Source organism: Arachis stenosperma, chromosome 8, assembly GCF_014773155.1.
Source record: "Arachis stenosperma cultivar V10309 chromosome 8, arast.V10309.gnm1.PFL2, whole genome shotgun sequence".
In the NCBI taxonomy this organism is placed as follows: domain Eukaryota; kingdom Viridiplantae; phylum Streptophyta; class Magnoliopsida; order Fabales; family Fabaceae; genus Arachis; species Arachis stenosperma.
The window spans coordinates 51,346,682-51,361,757 of NC_080384.1; positions in this window are offsets into that span (position 1 = coordinate 51,346,682).

Sequence of the window (15,076 nt, forward strand, 5' to 3'; positions counted from 1 at the left end):
CCATTATATATATATTGATCTTTCCGGATTATTAATGTCCTTTTTAATAATCCTATGACCAAGAACAATTTAGGTTAAATTATAAAATATTTATCTCTCAATATTATGATCACTATCACAATGATAAATCTCTAAATTTAATCAAGGACCTTATTATATTAACATTTTAATATAATAACAATAACAAATTATTTGACACGTGATTGATTGGATTGTGGTCATACTACTTATTTCCAACAATCTCCCACTTGTACGAGAGCCAATCATGATAGATTGGATCTTGGGCATACTATTATCACAATAATCTCCCACTTGCACTAGAGCCAATCAATCATGTGTATAATTTTTCAATGCACATTTGTGTTTATCAAAACTCTTTTGACCTTAAACACATTTGCTCTTGAACATGTATGCTTGACCTTTTGTAAAATACATTTAGTGCATATATAATAAATATCACGTTTTATCAAAACATGAAATCTCTCACTACAATAGTGCATAATTTTATTTTAAGGACAATCCTTATTGAACATGATTATAAAAAATTTTAAGTAACCATTAGATCTATCTTTATAGAATTGTATCATTATACAAATAGGCTACTTTTTCGAAAAGTTAGTTTGACGATCAAACCTTTTATACTTTCAGGAGAAAGTATATCCTCTATTGAGTGGTATACAATTCTAATAAAAGTAATTGTACCCCCACTCTTTCTTTAAGATGGAATTCCTTTTCTAAAAAAGAGTTTAACATCTTATCACAGACACTTTGTCATAAGAAGAGTGATAAAAATAATCTCATTATTTATGTAGGGTAACCAATAAATCTCATTTATTGGAACTAATATCAATTCTATTGTTGTACAATCTCTTAACACATATAAGACATCTCCAAACTCTAATGTTCTTGAGTTTCAGCTTAAGCCTTTTTCATATCTCATATGGGTAAAAAATTGATTTAGTGAGAAATTTGTTAATTTAGCCACATTTCTAAAATGTAGTCTAAATATTTAACAAATAGTGATATTCAACTAAATCAAATTTCATGTTCCTTAAACATGATGGAGTACATAGAGAACTAGTATTTATGTATAGAGAGAATCTCATTCTCTATTTAATAGAATATCAATTAGATATTAGAGATTTTACTTTAAAACTCTTATAATAAAAATACTCAATATTTTTATTATTGGTCAAAGCAACCCTTAAGAGTAATTTTGATTCGCATCTTCAATACTCATGTTGAATTTTTCTAAAAATATCACAAACCTTAATCATATTAAGAAAAATTTTGTTTGTAACAAAATAAATCTCAAAAAATGGTTGCAAAAAATAATTCTCGCTAAAGCTATTTGTCTAATGGCATTCCAACTTCTAAAGTTGTTTAATTCAAAATATTTTGCCCAATACTCTCACTAGTTTAAATAAAATATTTGATAGTCATACTATCTTACTTTGGGTACCATACATCTTCTCAAGATGTTCAGTAATAAATAGTAGGTATATGCTTTTGAAATTAGAATTCATGGTTGTCAAAACAACTAATATTATAGTAAAATAATATTTTAGATACTTCACAAGTACTTACTATTCCATCACTAATTTTATTGGACAATATTATTTCAATAGAATTATCATGTCCATGATAATCCTTTTATACATAAGAACAATTCTCAATGTATAGCCAATTTATTACTTTCAAGTATGCCATACGAAAAATAGACATATTTAAAAATTTAAAATATGAAAGTAAATCAAGAAATTTATATTTCTGGCAAAATTATTTAGAATTGTGAATGAGTACCTTGGTTGTCAAGTTGTTACTCATACATATTCTAAATAAACATGATTAAATTGTATCCCATACAATTATAATCCCAAATAATTATCTGGTTGTCAGATAATTATTTAACTGAATTATATTTTATACCCCGAGGTTGTCTAGATTCAAGTATAAAATTAATTATCCTTGTACATCATCATATGCATAAATAAATTCTATCCGTGAGTACAAGTCTCCTGGTTGTCAGGTTGTTCCTTGTAAACAAGAGATAAATTTATTTTTGGCAAACTCCTAACTTTTAGGATTTATCTCCATTGGTAGAGAATTTCTACCAGTATTCATGGATTAAATTTTATATTCCCAGATTGTCTAGGTAAAAATATAAAATTAAATCCTTAATACATCAAATATATACACTGATTATTATCTTGAAAATAAAACTCCTGGTTGTCAGGCCACTCTTTATAATCAAGAACATTAGAAAAATTAATTTCTAAAATTATAGTGTTCAAAACACATAAATCAAATCAAAATTTGATTTTTCATAAACTAATGTTTAGCCTTAAAAAATTATCAAATCAAATTTGACCTTAATATATACACTTATATATATATAAGAAACAAACAAAAGATATTTTGCATCTTATTCCTTTTATTGTGATCAAAATCACAATAAAATTTAATATATAAATAAAATCAAACAAAATATTTGATTATAAATATAACTTTTATATTAAAAGAATAATAATTTAATCACAATTAAATAATTAAAATAAATTAACTATTAATTTATTAAAAATCATCTCAATGGAAATAAATACATCACATGTTTAAAAATAATTTGAATTAATCCTATTAATTCACAAACTTTAAGAAAATAGGAATAAAAATTTAAACACAAAAAAAGCCAAAGCTCTGATACCACTGAAGGATTACCATGTGTTCATAACACGCAGCGGAAGAAAAGAAAGTAATTCTTAAAAATCTATTTTGTGCTTAAACTTTATTCCAATAATATTATATATAATAGATCAGATCTAGATACCTTTAGACGTTTTAGTAAAAATCACTTTCTCCTTCGATGGTACGAAGGCGCTATGCGTATCCACACCGAGACTAACCTTTGCTGTCAACTCCTTGACCAATAGACATCTGATTTAAATTGAGAAACTTCTTGCAACTCTTTGCACGCCATAAAATTATTCTCCAAGAATTAAGCTCATATACACTTATCTGTGTAGAGGTAAAGGAATAAAACTCTTGTTATTCTCTCTCCGTCACTTTCCTCTATTCTTGGCATACATATATATAGTATGAGATTTGTTACTGATTTTAAATTTGATTCTCAATTCAAATTTAAATCATATCTTGATATTCCAAATTTGAATCCTTCAATTTTTATGAATCATATCATAACAATTTAAAACATAATCGATTTGGATCTCATCTAAAATTATAATTCAAATTCAGAAATAAAATAACTAATTATTCTCAAATCTCATTTAATATTCTCAATTATCATATTATTATTATATTCTTGGTGCTAGCAAAGAATATAATAATATTCCATTTGAATTAATATAATTATTTATTTGATCAAATCAAAATAATAATTAAATAATTCTATAGCAAAGATTAGAACACTCGTTAGTGTGTGACCCCATAGGTTCAAAACTAAGCGGGTAGTAAATTAGTCATACTAAATCTACTAATTAAGGTTGGCGTCTAGCAACACTCCTCAACGACCCCGATAGTATGAAGTAATATATTTTTACTAAGAACCTTAGAAGAACAAAGTATAATTCCTTCCATCTTTCTAGCTCTCAGTTGACCTTTAGATTATGGTTTAATTGTCAAACTCTAACTTGTTACCATTATTATAATGAACTGTAAATGACCTAAGAAACTCATTTCTTCATTCATTCAATCCCCTTGGCCAAGGTTTTATTTATCTCAGTCATTATAATCAGAGCTCAAACTCTTTACCGAGAGTTGACGGATTTCTTATTGACTAATCATTAATTCTACAAGTATTTAAATCATACCCAATATCCATTCAACTAGCACCCTAGGGTATTAGGTGTCCGGAATCAAAGTATAATAAATACATTGTTAGTTACTATGACAGTCGCAGGTCAAAGGAAACTCTATTACTATGTTCATCTTGAGAATATCATATTGACAAATATACGGTAATTATAACCATTAGGAATTCTCAAAGTGAGTCAGTTCAATGGTCATATCTCTATATGCACCATCTATATATATAATTTAATAAATGAGATCTATTAATCTTCGTCCAATGAAGACCATTATATATATATATATATATTGATCTTTCCGGATTATTAATGTCCTTTTTAATAATCCTATGACCAAGAACAATTTAGATTAAATTATAAAATATTTATTTCTCAATATTATGATCACTATCACAATGATAAATCTCTAAATTTAATCAAGGACCTTATTATATTAACATTTTAATATAATAACAATAACAAATTATTTGACACGTGATTGATTGGATTGTGGTCATACTACTTATTCCCAACACAAACCAAAGATGATCCGTCATAAGGGATTGTGGGTTATGGGACGGGTTAGAGTGGAGATGGAACTTCCAATGGAAGCGAGAGCCTTTCCAATGGAAGTTGGACTTAGTGAACCAGTTGCATGAAACATTAAGACTGGTTAATCTAGTATATAGGGGAGAGGACAGAGTTGTGTGAAAATTTGATAAACAGGGTGTATTTTCTACTAACTCCTTTGTGCAAGTGATGTAGGTGGAAATGCTTTTGGAGGATATAGCGAGCTACAGCTTTACTAGGACAGTTTGTAAGGGTTTAGTCCCACCTAGAGTTGAATTGTTCATATGGTTTGTCTTGACTGGAAGGGTCAATGCGAAGGAGAGGCGGCTGGGAGTGGTTAACCAAGAAGATGTTGTCTGTGTATTGTGTAATGAAAGTGTTGAATCTGGTTACCACTTGTTTCTTGGTTGTGGATTTTCTTGGCAGGTGTGGTGTGCATGGCTGTCTTTTGTTGGAAGGCAATGGTCATGCCCGGAAACGTTAAAGGAGCATTTTCAAAGTTGGACTGAGTTATCAACTAGTAAACAGGAGCGCAACAGGTAGATGGTATGTTTCTGTACGATTATGAATTTTTCAGAAGGAAGAAAAATGGGTTGACGATATCATCTACCAGTCCTCCATGAGCTATAAGGAGTGGATAGGTGTGGATCCCTTCTGTTGTTGATGATAATGTCAAAGATAACAGGGGGCATCAATTAGTATTTCTTATATGGTACTCCTTTAGAATTGCGACTTTTCTGTTTGATATTTCTATGCTCCACTTGCTATGTTGAGCTCTTTCTTTTAAAAAAAAATAGGTTACATAGTTATATTTTTTTAATCTATATGTAACCGATTATAATATGCATGTAATTCGCTATTGAAATGTGTGCAAAATAAAAACTACAACAAGTATTGTGATTTCTTGAAAGAATTAAACCATGCATAAACGATTATAAAATGCAGCAGTTTATATAAAAATAAGGTGTAAAGTAATCCGTTGTAGCAAATTATAAAAAAAGAGACATGTCGTATGAGCTTAACTCTTTAAAGAATAAAATCTCTAATATTAGATATTTTTCAAAATTTGCTTGTTGAATACAGGTTATAACTTAAATAAATAGGAGCATAACAAAGACTATAAATAGTAGAACAAGTTAGAGTAAATCACTGAATGCAAGAAACTCTATTATATAACAATTTGTCAAATATTTAGTAACAAAATATATATAGGGTTATAAAATGTGATTATTTTACATTAATATATAATCTTTTATTATAAAATATTATAAAATAAAATAAATTTAATTTTTTTATAATAATTTTGTTACAAATATAATATTTTTTTGTTGTAAATATAACTCAGGATTCGTATTCTCAATAGCGGGGAAGTGAAAATAGGTTCCATAAAATTTCGAGAATTTATTATGCCAGTTATGAGCGCTTTTTCTCTCTTTCTTATTTCAACTTTTTCTCTTTTTTTTTCCTTCAATCAACCGAGGAGAATACCTGTCTCTTGAGGGTCGTTTTTCAAATAGAAACCTACATGAAATTTAGATAAATTAAAAATTTTGAGAGAGCAGTGTTAGGTAATTAATGACTTTTTTAAACGATATGAACAATGAATGTTCAATTTATTAAGTGTATGAATGGTTATTCTAATATTAAAATTTAAGTGAGTAATTTAAGAGTGTAATATATTTTTACTTTATTTAGCTCAATATTCACATTGTTCACAGAAATCATTGTCTAGTTATACTTTTTCATTTTGAGAATACAACTCTCAGTGACAAATTTAGACATTTTGATATGCAAAATTTATACAATTTTTTAATTATTATTTATTTTTTTTATTATATAAAGATAAATATGTAAACATTTATAACTAATGAATAACTTGCTAATTTTTTTGGTAATGAATCTGTGTATTATGGAGCATTACAAAGTGTTGGTATATTTCTTATATATAGAAATAGAATTAATTTTTTTTAATTTAGAAATCACAAATCAAAGACTCGATTTTGGATGGATATAAAATTGAGCCTCCATTTTTTAATTTTAAATTTTTATATAAAAAAATAAGGTGTGATTTCTCATTTTTAAATTTTTTTTAGTCTCATTTATAAAATAAATAATAAAAAATTATATTTTATTGTCTAAAATAAAATACAAAATTTAAAATATCAAAATCCCAAATTTCCAACATGGTGAAATCAAATTCTTAGCACTAATTTAGATTTTTATAATTTAAAATTTTTTTAACTTCAAAACCATCCTACTCATTTGTTGCAACTTAAAAAAATTTACTCCGGCCCACACAAATTGAAGCCTCTAATCTATGCTAACCAAAAATTTAAATTCACCACACCCAAAATCTAAGTCTCTAATTTGTTATTTTTAAATTAAAAAAAATAACTTCATATCCATAAAAAATATACCAACATTCTATAACGCTGCACAACATCCCATTGAATTCAGAACAAAATTAACTAATTTAATTTTTAATTTAAAAAGAGTTGAACCATTATAAAACTATAAACTAATAAAAAAAATTAAAAAAGTTTAAACAGTTAATTAGTAATTACATTCTCACACTCCTGTTATTCATCTAGTGCATATATATATACACAAACAATCACACTTTATGACACAATATTTTAACTAACTCTAATCACGCTCACACATTTTACGCATGATCTAACAAAATCCATCATACAAATATTTAATCTATATTTTTCAGTCACAGTATATACTTCACTAACATTTATAACATGAATATTTACTTAACCGACTTGGTACAATATCTGTCATACATTTCGCAAAGAATTAACTCAAAAACATCATTTTATTAGATTAAGAACCACAAAAAATTTTATATTCATTTGAATTTATTTTATTTTCTAATATTATATTTATCTAAGGAATTGTATACACTAAATTTTATTTTAAATACTCTCTCTATTTTAAAAATTCTTAGTTAATTAATTATATATATCTCATTTTTTAAATCTAAATTTTTAGAACTTTTCAGATTATTGATAAGTCTTAAGTTAAATTAACTCATTTTTTAATAAAGTCAATATTTAAAAAAACTAATATTTTTTATTTTTATTTTTATTTTTCTTCTGAACAGGAGGTAAATTTAAGCATTGATAATGAATTACTGAAATACGGTTAAACCTTCTAAATCAGAATGTAACCCTAAACTTGATCTTGGCACTAAACCACTAATCCTAACCACATTCTTAACCCTACCCTCTGAAAATTCTTTATGAATATACCCTAATTCTAAGCCCATTTGGCCATCTCATATTTCTCCTATTCTCTAATTCTATGACAACTCTTTTTGTAAGTCCAATCATAACTGTAACCTTAAGTACAATCCTAACCTTAAATCTATCCACGCCTCCACGGTCATAATCGTTACTCTAACCCTGACTATAAACTTAATCCTAATCTTAATTTTAACCACAAGTGTAACCATAATCCGAATGTAATCCTAATTTTTTCCCAAATCAAACTAATTAATTGCTAAACCTAAACACTAAATCCAAATCCGAACATCGTCCCTAATTATAACTACAACCATAAACCTCTTTCCACTAAATTTTTTCATGACTACACCAAAACAAATCTGTCGAATTGCTATGAAGTCACTAATTAGACTCACGTTAAAATATTTGATAACCAAATGTCCCAATATTTTAAAAATTGAAATCACTTTAATTATACTCTTAATGCATCAATCATTGTGTCTGTCTTTTTTGACTTATGGCCCTTCACAAACCATCAAACTTTAAAGTTTAAACCCAAATAAATTTATTGTAGCTATACACACCATGAATTGTAATAACTACAGTCACTTTTAATTGATAACTAAATAATAATGTCAGTTCCATTTGTTTTTAAATACATGCGTTTTAATTGGCAAATAAATGACAAACTCTTAGGAATTATTTACTTTGTCATAGGCTCATAGCCTTATTCAATTTTTTTTTTCTTTGGATCATAGGCTCATTCAGCTTTTAGAAACTTATCTTCGGTGAAAAATTATTTAGTGTCTCATGTTGAAGGTTGTGGTAGACTTAAAGAAAGGGGGTTGAATCTATGCCTTCCTTTTAAGTTGTTGTTACTACCCTTTAAAACAAACTTTCAATTCAGGTTCTGTTTGAACTCAGCAGCAGAAATTTATGAGATAATTTATTTTTGTCTCATGAATATCAGAAAACAGAGCTCAGCAGAGAAGAGAAAAGCTAACACCAGCATGTATCCTGGTTCGGTTGCCTTGTGCTATGCAACCTACATCCAATCTCCTCTACAACTATGGAAGAATTTTACTATAGTTAACAGTAATATATACACCAATTTCACAGGATCGACCCAATCCTTTCACACTCAAGTTCTAACCTAACTTGACATTGGCTATGCTAATACCTAACAATTCACTCTTAGTGCTGACCCAACTAAGAAAGAAATACCTCACAGGTACAAGATACAAGACATAAACATACCTAAAGAAATCTGAAAATAACTCTAGGCTTTTCTCTCAAGTGTTTCACTCAACATTTTTCCACTCATGGCTTTTACTTGAGCTTTCTCACAATGCCTTTTCTCTCAAAAAATTACAGAAAGATAAACATTGAAAAGTACATTACAATCTGTAAAACATGAAGGAGATTGATTTCATCAACAGCCTCTGTGCTATGCGAAAAACCAGATTGGCAAGCCTCTGATTCAGTTCTTCATACTGGCGGAATGCACCTTTGATTAGGTTACACTATCTAGTTAGTTGAACTTCTTCGAAGAGCTCTCTCATAACAAAACCTCTATTCACTGGTTTTCTCTCCTTGCTTCTGAATGAGCAGAAGGTCTTCTTTTATCTCCTTGCATGTTGCTTGGTTCTTCTTCCAAGGTCAACACCTTGAGCCTTGAGTTTCACAAACCCACAGATTCATTTTTTCACATTAAACCTTAGAGTAGAAACTTTGCTTCTGACTTCTTCATCTTGACCGAAAGTCATAAAGCAGTAACCATAGAAATCTTCTCATGGTCAACTTGATCTTAGCCATTGAGAAACTACTTGGTCTCCAAGTATCACTTGTGACCGTAGATGTACACCAGAATAGGGCAGAGAACAACTTTTCCTTGAATGCCATTTTCGGATATAGCAGAGAGTTGGGAAGAAGAGAAGAAGATCTGATGCATGCAAGATGAGATGGATTACCTTTAACCTAAGCTTGATTTGGTTTGGATTTTCTGTTTTAGCTTCTGTGTTTTAAGCTTAAACTTTCTCTCTCTTGCTTCTTTGGTTACTAGCTTAGGGAATAAGCTTTTTTCTCTCTTTTTCTTTCTTACTTTTCTGAAGCTTTGATTTGACTTGATCAGAGAGGAGAGTAACGTTGCTTTTGGTAAGGCAAGATGGAGGGAATTGAAATTCACTTTGGGCTTGGATCGGTTTGGTTCATGTAACCCGTTCGGCCCATCTGATTCCTTTGGCTTCTTTTTTTGCTTTTTTTCTTGGGCTTCTGATTTTTGCTTTCAGCCCATCATCCTTGCTATTTGTTTTGCATTCATTTGGGCTGCTTAATATTGAATTAAGATCTGCAATAAATAATTAGTAATAAGTGATTAAAATTAAACAACACTAATTATTTATTTTGCCCAAAAATAATGTTTGTCATCACTAATTAATTTAGTTAATTTCTTAACTCAACAATCTCCCCCTTGATGACAAACATGATTTAAGCAATAATCAAAAGGAAATGAATTTGAGTAAGATTTAGAAACTCCCTTTGATTGTCATTTGCTTTTATGTTGCTCCCCCTTTCCTTTTCAAGATTAGCTCCCCCTAGATTTATGCTTTCCTCTTTGTTCCTGTTTTATATTATACTTAAAGAAAGCACAATAAAGAGCTATACACATTTATCTTGGCTAAAGGGTATCAAATAAGCAACATCACATAATCAGCCCAACATCAAGCTAATATCATCAGCAAAAGGATTTAGCATGTGAAATCAAGTACTAGTAGCTGCAACATGACAAAAGATTCCTAGGACACCTATTATCCTATTACTATTACTCCCCCTTGTGTCATCAAGGGCAGACAATAAGCATGGACAACAAAAACAAAGTTTTGAATCCTGCAAAAAAGAGTTAGTTCATAGTGCAAAGTACTGACTAAACTACCAAAGGTGCAATAGTATCTAGAGTTATTACAGTCATCCAAAATGAAATATTTCAAAAGTAGCTAAAGAAACATAATTCATGAGACAAAAAGAGAGCAGCAGCAGCAGTCTTCATGAGACAAATCCTAGGCATCAGAACCATTCCCCTCCGAGGCAGCTTCCTTTTCAACATCAGTTGCAATGTCTTCATCATTTTGAAAGTTATCAATGAAGGTCATGAGCACAGTCACTCTATCCCTTGATTTCTTCAGGAAGTTCTCATGCTTGCTAGCCAGCTTCCTTTGCTCTTTGCTCATTTCAATCAAGTGATTTGATTGGGAAACAAACTCTTGAGCGACATCCTTGACCACATTCAGCAGAGCAGATTTCTTCCTAGTGGAGATGGAAGTACCCTCAGTGGAAGGAGGGGGAGAGTCATCTGGAACGAACTCTTCATCATCATCATCTAGAACCACTCTCTCAGATCTAGTTGGTCCTTCTTGCTGTTTCACTGAACCACCCCCTTTTAGTTATGAATGTCTGTTTTCATAATCCTCATTTGACAGGTCAACACCAAAATTCTCAAATATGCAAGTTAAAAACATGCCATAAGGTAGTGTTTTATCTTTCACACTTCTAACAGAATCAAACATGTATCTAGCCATCAAATAGGCAAAAGAGATTTCTGTTTTAGTGATTAGGACATACAAAACAAGTGTGTCCGTGTAAGAAACCCTTTGATATGAACCACTTTGAGAAATTAAGATGTGGTTGACAATACGGTGCAACTGAGCACGTTCATATCCTAGGGCTTTGTGAGTGAGTGTTATGCCATCAATTAAGAAAACATGTTCACAAATGTGAGCCAGAGCATCATGGTAAGAGATACCAAAACCTTTATCCCACTTTACAGATGTATAAGCACACGGCCCAACATCAGTATACCTCAAGGAATCACTGATAGTTTCATTATTCAAGATAATGTCTCTGCTCTTAACATAAGAATGCACACTTCCTTCATGGTAAGTCATGTTTGCATAAAATTCTTTGACCAACTGAGGATATACAGGTTTTTTTATTTTGAAAAGATGATTCCAGTCTAAAAATTCCAAATTTTCAACAAAAGAAAAACCTTTCTTTTTCAAATCAGGTAAATCCGCAAGAAAAGAGGGACACAAAGTACGATACTGAATAACTCCCTCATAAAAATCATGGTTCATGACAGATTTGAAACGATGGGGGTTATAGTCTGAGTGAGATGTCATGAAATGTGATTTGTGAGCAAAAGGATCAATGTCTGGTTCTCTAACAGATTTGAGAGGGCGATGAGGGTTACCTCTTTGTGAGCGCACAGGAACGGACCTTGACTTAGGTTTTGTAGTCTCAGGAACAGGTTCTTCAACAGCAGGACGCTTACCCTTGGATGAACTAGGTTTCGAGGAACTTGGTTTGGATGGCGTTCCCTTAGATGGTAGCGTCGGTTTGGCAGGAGCAGGGTACCTTGGAGTGGTTTTGGTCCGCGCCATGGGAACAGTCCGAGGAGGAGAGGTAGGAGGAGAAGGTGAAGGTGTGAAGGTTTGGTCTTGGGAGCAAGTGGAAGGCTTTGTGGGAAGCTTGTAGACTTTTTCACGAGGAGGCCTTTTAGCAATGGTTTTCTTCCTCATTTGGTTAGTTTCAGTCTTTTGAGGGAAGAGAAACAGTAAAGTGAGTGGGAAGAAACCGAAGAGTTTGAGGGGAAGTTATGGAGGGAAGAGAGGGAGTGTTGGTAACCGTACCCAAAAGTAGATTTCCAAAACCATGCAACTGCATCACCTTTTGAAATGACATGAAAAATTTGAAATGACATGAAAAAACCTGACCTCATAAAAGAAGGATTTTATTTGATTTAAAGAAATAAAACAGGAAATTGATTTTAAATTTTGAAAAACTCTAAAAATTAAATCAAACTGAAAATCTTTTTGGATTAAGAATATTAAATGAAAATCCTTTAAAAAAAATAAAGCACACAGCCCAACAAAAATATCAACTAAACAAAAAATGTATCATTCATATTTGGGCCCTGAGGTGATTTGGATTTAATGAAACACATAAGACTACCCAGATCCGATTTGAGGTTGGTCCAAATCAATTATTCACTTGAAACAAGCCCAGAACACGCTGACTTGAAGGAAACGTTCATCACCTGCCCAAAATTGTCTCATACCTGTTTATGAGACAAAAAGCTCCAGCAAATACATCAGTATTTTTTAAATAAAGAATCATAACTCAAAATTCCTAGACAAGTCCTAAGCATGCAGAATCTGTCCTCAGCTAATGGTTTTGTAAAAATATCTGCTAATTGCTCCTCTGATTTAACAAATTGAATGCAAATATCCCCCTTTTGGACATGCTCTCTTATTGAGTGAAAGTTCACTTCAATATGTTTAGTCTTAGAGTGCAAAACTGGATTTTTAGAAATATTAATGGCACTCATATTATCACAATCAAGGGAATATTTCAGCATTTAATTTGTAATCGGCAAACTGTATTTTTAACCATAAAATCTGAGAACAACAAGAAGAAGCAGCTATATACTCAGCCTCTGTAGTGGATAAGGCCATTGTTGGTTGCTTCTTACTTGACCAAACATTTAAGGACTTTTCAAGGAAGCAACATAGACCTGAAGTGCTCCTTCTATCAACTCTATCACCAGCAAAATCTGCATCACAATAACCAACTACAGAAAAATCATCAATCTTAGGATACCAAAGACCAAAATTGGATGTGCCATGAACATATCTAATGATTCTCTTAACTGCAGAAAGATGTGACTCTTTTGGTTTGGATTGAAACCTTGAACACAATCCAACACTTTGCACAATGTCGAGTCTAGAGGAAGTTAAGTACATAAGAGAACCAATCATTCCTCTATACGTAGTCTCATCAACATCTTTCTCAGTTTCTCCCTTATCTAATTTTGAATTAGGATGCATGGGAGTTCCCATAGGTTTGGCATTTTCCATACCAAATTTCTTAACTAATTCCTTGGCATACTTTTCTTGATGAATGAAAATACCTTTTTCAGTTTATTTAATTTGCAGCCCAAGGAAAAAATTAAGTTCACCCATCATACTCATGTCAAATTTACTTGTCATGAGTTTTCCAAATTTAGAACAAAGGGATTCATTGGCTGATCCAAAAATAATGTCATCAACATATATTTGGACTAGAATAAAAGAATCATTAGAGTTCTTGATAAATAGAGTTGTGTCAGTGATGCCTCTTTGAAAGCCATTTTTCAAAAGAAAAGAGCTAAGTCTCTCATACCAAGCTCTAGGAGCTTGTCTTAAACCATAGAGAGCTTTAGATAATTTGAAAACATGATTATAATGCTCTTTATTTTCAAAACCAGGAGGCTGCTCTACATATACTTCTCTATCTATCACTCCATTCAAAAATGCACATTTCACATCTATTTGATATAATTTAAAACCACAAAATGCAGCATAAGCTAAGAGAAGTCTTATGGCTTCCATTCAGGCAACAGGGGCAAAGGATTCATCGAAGTCTATTCTTTCTTCTTGGTCATATCCTTGTGCCACTAGCCTTGCCTTGTTTCTTGCAATGCTGCCATCTTCTCCCAACTTGTTTCGAAATATCCACTTGATGCCGGTCACTTTCTTTCCACTTGGCCTTGGAACCAAAGTCCACACTTGGTTCTTTTCAAACTCAAGAAGCTCATCCTCCATAGCTTTAACCCAAGAAGGGTCACTAAGGGCTTCCTTGACATTTTGAGGCTCTATTTGTGAAAGAAGGGCAATGTTTCATCCTTCATTTGCCTTTCTAGTGGAAGACCGTGTTTGCACTCCATGAGAAATGTCCCCAATGACAAATTCTTCGGGATAGTTCTTCAAGAACCTCCATTCACGAGGTCTGGTGGATTTGGTGGCAGATTCAGTCACCAATGGATTCTGGGTGCTGCTGTTTCCAGGATTTCCTTCACATTCATGAGACAAAATGGAATTGTCTCTCGAATTTTCAACAGTTGCAGTTTCTGGTTCAGTTTGACCATAATTTTCTTTTTCATGATTTTGAGTGATTTCATCTTCCTTTTGAGCTTGATTTCCTACATCACAATCTTCCAAAAAGCTTTGCACCAAGTTAGTATCACAAAATGTAACATGTATAGACTCCTCAATAATCCTAGCATCTTGATGATAAACCCTATATGCTTTACTAGTTGTGGAATATCCTACAAACAAACACTCATAAGCCTTTGGATCAAATTTTTCCAGATTTTCTTTGTTATTTAAAACAAAACATTTGCATCCAAAGATTTGCAAGTAATCTAAGTTTGGTGGGTAGCCTTTCCAAAGTTCATAAGGGGTTTTCTTCAAAAATTTCCTTATGATTGTTCTATTTAAATTGTGGCAAGCTGTGTTAACCGCTTCAGCCCAGAGAAATTTTGGAACATTACTCTCACAAAACATAGCTCTTGTCATCTCTTGTATGCTTCTATTTCTTCTTTCCACAACACCATTTTGTTGTGGTGTTCTCGGACAAGAGAAGTTGTGAGATATT